This window comes from Alosa alosa, chromosome 4, assembly GCF_017589495.1.
Source record: "Alosa alosa isolate M-15738 ecotype Scorff River chromosome 4, AALO_Geno_1.1, whole genome shotgun sequence".
Classification (NCBI taxonomy): Eukaryota; Metazoa; Chordata; class Actinopteri; order Clupeiformes; family Clupeidae; genus Alosa; species Alosa alosa.
In genome coordinates, this window is record NC_063192.1 from 36,348,754 (window position 1) to 36,358,753 (window position 10,000).

General features: G+C 41.8%; 1 protein-coding gene across 2 annotated transcripts in view; it reads right to left on the reverse strand.

Annotated features, from left to right (window-relative positions):
* The window catches only part of LOC125293503 (chemokine-like protein TAFA-1), a 74,860-nt gene that overhangs the window by 59,814 nt on the left and 5,046 nt on the right, over positions 1–10,000 (reverse strand). The gene's annotated exons all lie outside the window — the stretch shown is intronic.

Sequence of the window (10,000 nt, forward strand, 5' to 3'; positions counted from 1 at the left end):
TTTATTTCTATACACACACACACACACATTAATCTCCTACTTCTATACACACACACACACCTCCTACTCTACACATTACACTTACTCTAATTTCCCTACACACACACACCCCCTCACTTCCACACACACACACACACACACCTCTACTCCCACACACACACACTCTACTCTTCTACATTAATACTACACACACACACTCTACTCTACACACACACACTTCTACTTCTATATACACATACACATTGCACTTCTACTCTTCTATTACTATTACACTTTCTTACCTACACACACACACTCTCTACTCACACACACACACTCCTCTACTCTAAACACACACACCCCTACTCTACACACACACACACACACACACACCTCTACTCTACACACACACACACCCCTCTACTCTACACACACACACACACCTCTACTCTACACACACACACCCCCACTCTTACACACACACACACACACCTCTACTCTACACACACACATCCTCTACTTCCCCATTATCATTTGACACACACCCTACCATGTAAATAATGCATGCACACACCCCTACCTACACACACACACCCCCTACTTCACACACAATGTTTCACACACCTCTGATTTCTATATACACACACACACACCCTAAATTCTAGCACACACACACCCTCTAATTCTACACACACACACACACCCCCTCTACTCTACATACACACACACACACACCTCTACTCTACACACACACACCCCACTCTATACTACTATTAATACACATTAATCTCTACCTAAATACTACCTCTGAATTTCAAACACACATTAATCTCTTTTTATTTCTATATATTTTACACACACACACTCCTCTACTCTAAACACACACACCCCTTTACTCTACACACACACACATTGTACCCCTCTAATTTCTATACTTTCACATTAATAATACTAATTCCTCTACTCTATTACTACTAACACACACCTTTAATTTCTACACATTTCACACACCCTCTAATTTCTATTTCACACACCCCTTTACTCTACACACACACACACACACCCCTCTAATTTCTATTACATTTTCACACACACCTCTAATTCTCTATTAATTACCACACACCTCTACTCTATTACCACACACGCACTCCCCTCTCTACTCCCACACACACCCTCCACCTCACACACACACACCTCTCTACTCTACACACACACCCACACCCTCTCACCTACACACACACACACACACCTCACTTATACACACATTAATCCCCTTACCTACACACACACCTCTAAATTCTACACACACACACACCTCTACTCTAGCACACACCCTACCCCACACACCCCTACTTACATTAACACACCCTCTACTCTTATTACCACACATACACACACCTCTACTTCTATATTACACACACACTCCTCTACTCTAAACACACACACTCCCTTTTACTTCTATTGTACAACACACACACACTTACTCTCACACACACACACCCCTTTACTCTATTACTAACACACACACACACTCCCCATTTCTATATATTTCGACGACTTTTCGATTTCGACTTCGATGACTTCGGATGACTTTGATTTCGAGGATCTGGATATCCTTTACTTTATGATTCGATTGATGACTTCGACTTCGAGACTTGGATGAGACATCTCGATGGAGATATTATTCCGGATGACTTCGATGAGGATGACTTCGACGATGAGGATGACTTCGACTTCGGGATCGAGACATTATTGACTTCGACGACTTCGAGCCGAATGACACGGATTTCGACGGACTTTTCGGATGACTTCGATGACTCCCGGATTTCGACTTTGATTTCGAATATTATCGGATGACATCTGACGATGATGACTTCGATAATTTCGATGACTTTTCGGATGACTTCGACTTCGATGATGACTTTGATGACTTCGGATGACTTCGATGACTTCGACTTTATCGGGATGGACGACGATCTTCGGATGACTCCGGATGACATTCGACATCTCGGATTTCGACATCTTTACTTCGAGACTTCCGGGATGACCTCGGGATGACTTCGCGATGATACGACTTCGGAGACCTGGATGACTTTACGATGACGATGACTTTGATTTTATTTCGACACTGATGATCTCGAGACTTTATTTCGAGACTTTGATGACTTCGACTTCGACTTTATCGACTTCGATTTCGACTTTGACTTCGACTTTGACATTCATCGACATCGAGACATTCCGACCGACTTCGACTTTGATTTCGAGACATACCCACGACCTTTGACACGGATGACGACGACCTCGACCGGATGACATGAGAGACGGACGACTTACGGAGGATGACTTTACGAAGACGGACGACACTTTGACTTTGGAGACCTGACACGGATGGAGATTCTTTGATGACTTTATGATGACTTTACTTTGATTCTTTATTTTGATATTCTTTTTTGATGATGAGATACACGGATGGGAGACCTTTTGGATGAGATATTATTCTTTTATGGGAGACACTTTATTTACACTTTATTTCGAGATATTCTTTGGAGCCGGAGACTTTTATTTCGAGACATATTATTACATTCTTTGATATTATTCTCTTTGTGACAATATTCCTGGATGGGAGACATATTATTATTATACCTTTGATGAGATACACGGATGAGACATATTATTATTACCTTTATTTGAGACATATTACACTTCCGGATGAGACATTATTAATTTTATTTATTATTATTACACTTTCGGATGAGATATTACACTTTGATGAGATATTATTACTCCCCGCATTTCGAGACATATTATACTTGATGAGACATTATTATTATCTTTCGATGAGACTTTGATGACATTCTTTCGATTTTATTATTATTATACCTCTACTCTACACACACACACCCCTTTACTCTACACACACACACACACCCCACTCTACACACACACACACACACCTCTACTCTACACACACACACCTCTACTCTACACACACACACACCCTCTACTCTACACACACACACACACACACTCCTACTCTACACACACACACCTCTACTCTCTACACACACACACACACACACCTCTACTCTACACACACACACCTCTCTACTCTACACACACACACACACACACACACACACACCCCTCTACTCTACACACACACACACACTCCCTACTCTAAACACACACACCCCTTTACCACACACACACACACACCTCTACTCTACACACACACACACACACCTCTACTCTACACACACACACACCTCTACTCTACACACACACACACACAACACACACCCTACTCTACACACACACACACCTCTACTCTACACACACACCCCCTACTCTTACACTTCTATCACTCCTACACCTCCTCACCACACAGTCAGGTGTTTTATGGATGATTTTAGGACTCTTTGGTCACCAAGTGTATCACTAATCATCCCTATTTGTGACCCGCCATATGAAAACCAGCAGCAAGTCGTGGGTTCTCGACGAAATCACAAGAAAACACAATTTAAGCTTTTTTTTCAAATTAGTGATTTTCGTTTTGCAGAATATGCAAGTTGAAGTCATGGCAACCCATGTTTCAGATAACAGCCATGGTTGCCTTAAAGTATACATTTTGGCAAAAAATCTGCCTCTTTGTGCTGGGCGCATAGCTGATTCCATACTGAACTGCAGTTGGTCATTGGCGATGCTTTTGTTATTTTTCGGCCAATCAGCTGCACATTACATGCTTATACACATGGCTACTTAATATACAGCGACCATTATTATGTACAAAATAATGGAGGATTCTATAGCTGCAAAGAGAGTGGCAGGACATGCTAATCATTGGCCATCTTGAGGCAAACAAACGTCCAGTAGTTACTTCGAGATGACTACATCCACCAAAAGCCGCCAGACAAAAAGAAAGTCCTGAAAGTCCTGAAGTCTGCAGGAATACTTTTCAGTTTCTCGCATTGGCGTGGTAGTCCCTGTAACGTTGCAATTCCTGCTACATTGCTTGCTAGCTAGTTACATTGTTATTAGCTATGCCTAGTACTGTCGGATTTAAAAGTGATATGCACACTTAAACTAAGCTGTAATGGGAGGGTTTTGGCTAGTAATGTCCGTGAGCATCAGCTATTCATTTGAATAAGATAGATAGATAGATAGATAGATAGATAGATAGATGCTTTATTGATCCCTTGCATGAATGGACTGATGCTATCGCCAACACCCCCATTATCACCACTTTTGTTCAGAAATTCTAAAAACAACGATGTTTTTTAACACTTCAAAATAACATTTACTAAATTAACCTTACATTTTCAGTAGCCATAGGTGTGTAGATTTGAACAAAATCTGGTTTGGTTCTTAACGGGAGCATTTACTGCCTGAAATATCTGAAATATTGTTTACCACGCTCGGAGTTATAGTGCTGGCCTGATGGGTGTAGGGTTGCCACATTTGATTTGTGAAAATCCGACATTCATTCCGACCCAAAAAAAAAAGTTATGATTTTGATTAATGTTACATGCCTATAATCATAGTTATACTAGGCCTATTACTGGTTTTAAATAACTTATTAACAAATGCTGCAAATGTTATACAGTAGACCTACTGTTTAACTATAAATGGTGCATTCATTGTCACTTTAATGTTGCTGAGTCTAAACGGTTCTTATAATGCCCTTTCACCTGCTCTTTTAAATAAGGCTAATCCATAAAACATTAACAATAGGCTACTATGCATAATATTAAGTTGTTACCCACTCCTAAATGTTCACCCTGTGGGCGTTGTGTAGCCTACTGTGTATCTCTTTTTCTTCGCCGCTGGCCCTGACTTTGATTGTAGGTCTATATCCTCCTCCGTCTCGCCCCCCATTTTGTCAAACCAAATCGAAGCGTAATTTCTTACTAGGCTACCCTCTCCAATCTGTTGCCTACCCGCACGCACTTACTCTCGAGGGGTATACATTCAACTGACTACAACTTATTAAAATATTATCAGATCGCCCATGGGCGGATTATGAACTTTTGGGCCCCTGGGCCCAGATTTATTAAGGGCCCCCCACTTATTGTCGATATATGGGGGGGGGGGGGTTTGGGGTTTTTGATGTGATTTTCTGTATTCTGGTGCATTTTGGGGATGGCCAATACTAAATTCAATTAGATTCATAACCTACATCCTGATTTGTTGATATTGAGGCAATGATTCCATGCAAAGGCTTGGGCTTCAGGGCCCCCTGACCCCTTGGGCCCCTGGGCCTGGGCCCGGTAGGCCTGTGCAGTAATCCATCCCTGAGATCGCCATGAGTGAGACATCACTGGATAGCTTTGAAACTACACTTTCAGAATCTATGAATAGCTCAAAATGTCTTTGGGGAGACATGTGGCTGGTTTTCATATGGCTGGTCACATTTTTGATCGTTTAAACTTCAGCTTCAGGTCAAACAACACTTTCCTTTCATTGATTTGGAGGAATCATTCCTAACATTGCCTTATCCAATTTGATTATTATAATTTGGAGGAATCATTCCTAACATTGCCTAATCCAATTTGATTATTATAATTTGGAGGAATCATTCCTAACATTGCCTAATCCAATTTGATGCTTATAATTTAGAGGAATCATTCCTAACATTGCCTAATCCAATTTGATTATTATAATTTGGAGGAATCATTCCTAACATTGCCTGTATTTTGGAGTGATCATTCCTAACATTGCCTAATCCAATTTGATGATTATAATTTGGAGGAATCATTCCTAACATTGCCTAATCCAATTTGATGATTATAATTTGGAGGAATCATTCCTAACATTGCCTAATACAATTTGACGATTATAATTTGGAGGAATCATTAACATTGCCTAATCCAATTTGATGATTATAATTTAGAGGAATCATTCCTAACATTGTCTAATCCAATTTGATGATTATAATTTGGAGGAATCATTCCTAACATTGCCTAATCCAATTTGATGGTTGTAATTCTCTTTATTTGGATTAGTCACCTCTCTCTCCCATTACCAGATTCCAACAGCACAGCACCCAAAACACAAACTACATGGACCAACTGTGTCCAGTTCTATCCAGTTCTGTCCGCCAGTCTGTCCTTTGCCCTCGATCAGCACTCAGCTGTCATGACATGGAATACATGTGACATGTGATGGGCTTTCAAAAGGCTTCTGCAGGAAGATAAATAGAGGCAGCAAGGGCTAGTGTGATAAAAAACTTACTGGACAACATCACTTGCAAAGGCTAGCGTGATAGAAAACTTACTGGACAACATCGAGGAGACTCATTACAGTCGGGGAGCTTCTCATTGGTAAGTATGACTCATTAGGATCAGCATCTTATTGCTATGTATGACTCATCATATGCTCATTAGGATCAGCTTCTCATTGGTAAATATGACTCATTAGGATCAGCATCTTATTGGTAAATATGACTCATTAGGATCAGCATCTCATTGGTAAGTATGACTCATCATATGCTCATTAGGATCAGCATCTCATTGGTAAGTATGACTCATCATATGCTCATTAGGATCAGCATCTCATTGGTAAGTATGACTCATCATATGGCCTATAATCTGGGTGCCACCTGAATGGGACCTGTTTCGTAATCCCCTTTTCCGCTGCTTATCTATTACATGTCATCTAATTAATTCGTTAATTAGTTAATTAGTTCACTTTTTAATCAGCATGCTTCATTAAGTCCACACTGTGCTGAGATATCTGGTCAAGGCTCATTTTTTCTCACCTAGTCATATTTTGTACCGCTATGCAACATCTAGTTTCTCACCTAGTCATACTCTCTGTAAGCCAGGGACAGGTAGGCAGAGCAGTCTGATTCAGCTACCTCCCGTAACTCTGAGAAGAACCTTGGATCCCCATCAATACCGTGTGATCGGCTACTCAGAATGCAGCACCACATCGAGAGCTCACTGCTCATTACCATGAAGCTACAGGTTACAGTGAGGAAAAATAGCCACTTTAATGCAAGACCTATGCTTGGACACGCTGATGATCCTCTTGGCAAAGTCATTGGCCAGCACTGCCAACAAAAACCAACATAGTGAAATGAAGTGGACTTTAAAGGAACCGTATGTAAGAAATGTATTTCAATTAATCCTAAAATGGCCCTGATATGTCACTAGACATTAAGAAATCATGTTAATGTCAAATACTTATATCACTGACAACAGTAGTCCGGCCAGGATAATGTCATTTAAAAAGTGAAGTTGCAGCCCTCAACTGATGTTGATGTTGTGTTTTGTCATGTCATGTTGTATTTTGGCCTGATGCGCCACCCTCACCCTATCTACTAATCAAGAAGACAGTACTGTTTCGGCATCCAGGTTGGCAACCTCGAGTCGGGGGAGGGTGATTGCAGTACCAGTTTTGGCCACAATCTTACATGTGGTTCCTTTAAGCTGTGAGAAAAAGCCTTTACTGAGACAGATGTAATGAGTCTCCCTGATGTTGGCCAGCAAGTTTTCTATCACGCTAGCCCTTGCAAGTGATGTTGTCCAGCAGGTTTTTTATCATGCTAGCCCTTGCTGCCTCTATTTATCTCCCTGCAGAAGCCTTTTGAAAGCCCATCACATGTCTGTTTATTCCATGTCATGACAGCTGAGTGCGGATGTTATTTTCCCTGCTAATAGCATTTCCTTCAGCCCTGCAAATGTATACACGGTATTCAGCCCTGTAAATGTATACGCGGTATTCAGCCCTGCAAATGTATACGCGGTATTCAGCCCTGCAAATGTATACGTGGTATTCAGCCCTGCAAATGTATACGCGGTATTCAGGCCCCAGTGGGCCACACATTGATTGCATGTTGATTGCTGCTTGTGGTCCTGAGCAGACGGAGACGCAAAGCACTATTGATCCCTATCTATTATCTATCTCTGGCCGCCGATACTGAAGGAGGTCTGAAGGAGGACGCGTTGGGGAAGTAGGAGAGGTTGGAGCAGTGAGCTCGCTTGAGATCAATTCTTGCTTCTTTACAGAATCCTACTTCCGAGACCCCCACACACACACACACAAGCCCATATCAGACCAGAAGGTGCTTCACACACACACACACACACACACACACACACACACACACACACACACAAGCCCATATCAGTGCAGAAGGTGCTTCAAGTCAAGTCAAGTCAAGTCAAGTTTATTTATATAGCACATTTCATACACAGAGGTCATTCAATGTGCTTTAAACAAAACCAAACAATAATAACAAATAAAAGCATAGAAGGGCAATATAGTCAAAGAATAGTTAAAAGGTAAAGATCATAATAAAAAGAAAACATAAAACACAAGGTAAAATAATTTAAAGATAAAGAATAATTAGTAAGCAAAAACAAAGGCAAAAGTAGTAAAAAAAGTACTAAAAGACAAAGTAGAATAATTATCAAGGCAGATTCAGAATTTGTAACTCGGCACAGTTAGCAGAAAGCATCTGAGAACAGTTTGGTCTTAAGTCTAGATTTAAAACTGGCTACAGTTGGGGCCTTTTTAATGTCATCCTAAAGTTGGTTCCACAGCTGAGCTGGAGAGATAGCAGCTAAAATATTGCCAAACTCAGAGGGCTTAATGCATGCACACAGATATTCAAATGAAGTAAAGTCACCGAATGACGACTGATTGCACTGAAAAGACGTCTTGAAAATTGTGGCTATCCCCCACCTCTTTTTTATTTGCTCTGGTAGCACTCAAGAAACTGAAGTTTGGGGAGCTGATTCGATGAGAGTAGCAGCACTGTTTGCTTGATCTAACCATGTCTCAGTTAAAAGTAAAAAATCAAGGTTGTGTGTGCAAATTAGATCATAAATTAAGAATGATTTGTTTGAAAGAGATCTGATTTTTAGGAGTGCTAGTTTTGCTGTAAGTGTTGGGGAAATATGATCCATGGGGAAATCTGAGGTTGATGTGGTAATGGTAGGAGATTGGACTGGTTTACCCTATAAGCTCCATGCATTTGTGTTCTATTTCTTGTCAATACAGGAATAGAGAATGTCATGGGCTTACTGGATCCCGGCATGTTCTCAAAACTACTGTCAGTACCATTTATATTGCAGGGACCCTGAGAATATCATGCAATGCTTCACACACACACACACACACACACACAAGCCCATATCAGTGCAGAAGGTGCTTCACACACACACACACACACACACACACACACACACAAGCCCATATCAGAGCAGAAGGTGCTTCACCATCACAGCCATCGCTCTCTGGTCTCTGCGGCTGCGGTCACTATCTGTGCTGACCAGCATGACCACACCGCTAAAGCCACCGCTAGCATGACCACACCGCTAAAGCCAGCGCCAGCATGACCACACCGCTAAAGCCACCGCTAGCATGACCACACCGCTAAAGCCAGTGCTAGCATGACCACACCGCTAAAGCCAGCATGTCCACACCGCTAAAGCCAGTGGTATTTGGTGTGTAATGTGTGGTGTGTAATGTGTGGTGTGTTGTAGTGTGTAATGTGTGGTATGTAATGTGTGGTTTGTTGTAGTGTGTAATGTGTGTTGTGGTGTGTGTAGTGTGGAGTGCTTACCTATGATCTGGATGGTGTGTGGTGTGGTGTGGTGTGTGTTGTGGTTTGTGTGGAGTGCTTACCTATGATCTGGATGGTGTGTGTTGTGGTGTGTGTGGAGTGCTTACCTATGATCTGGATGGTGTGTGTTGTGGTGTGTGTGTGGTGTGGTGTGGTGTGTGTAGAGTGCTTACCTATGATCTGGATGGTGTGTGTTGTGGTGTGTGTTGTGTTGTGGTGTGTGGTGTGGTGTGTGTTGTGTGTGTGTGGAGTGCTTACCTATGATCTGGATGGTGTGTGTTGTGGTGTGTGTTGTGGTGTGTGTGTTGTGCTGTGTGGTGTGGTGTGGTGTGTGTTGTGGTGTGTGTTGTGCTGTGTGGTGTGGTGTGGTGTGTGTTGTGGTGTATGGTGTGCTGTGTGGTGTGTGTGTGGTGGTGTGTGTTGTGTGTGTGTGTTGTGGTGTGTGTTGTG